The following is a 592-nucleotide window of genomic DNA, read 5'->3' as shown; positions in this document are numbered from 1 at the left end:
TATCCATAAGTAGTGATGTCCCCCTTGTCGATTCAGCTTTTGGGACCGTTCAAGAAGGCAGCCCGATTTCGTACCAGCACCCAGTGCCAGTGAGCAGGGTAGTCATCCACCACCCAGACGCACCCCCTCCACTACCGCTGCCGTTAGATGGTCACAGGCTGGACCCGACCACATGTTCCTTTGTGTACACTCACCGACAACACCTAGATGTAGTGTCGCATAACATTACTTTTAACATGGCAAGATCCATCGAGAAGGCCACGAGGGAACAGAGTGGCAGTGCAGAGTGGCTCAACTTGAGAAAGATGAGGCTCACCTCCTCCAGGTTCTGGGAGGTGTGCCAGGTCCGAGGTCACAGCTCTGCAGAAAACCTTGCAGAACGCATCCGCAAACGTGGGGTTCAGACAGCCTTGATGAAGAAAGGGCTGGCACTGGAGCCAGTAGCTATTCAGGAATATGCCCGCATTAAAAACATCAACAACTGGCCATCAGGATTTGTCATCCATCCAGATGGCTCGGATCCTCTCCAGATGGTGTTGTTTTTGATCCTACGGAGGCACAACCTTTCGGGCTGGTGGAGGTGAAGTGCCCT

The sequence above is a fragment of the Etheostoma spectabile genome, chromosome 18 (genome assembly GCF_008692095.1).
Source record: "Etheostoma spectabile isolate EspeVRDwgs_2016 chromosome 18, UIUC_Espe_1.0, whole genome shotgun sequence".
Lineage (NCBI taxonomy): Eukaryota > Metazoa > Chordata > Actinopteri > Perciformes > Percidae > Etheostoma > Etheostoma spectabile.
The sequence above is the reverse complement of the archived record's forward strand: the minus strand, read 5'-3'. Positions refer to the sequence as shown.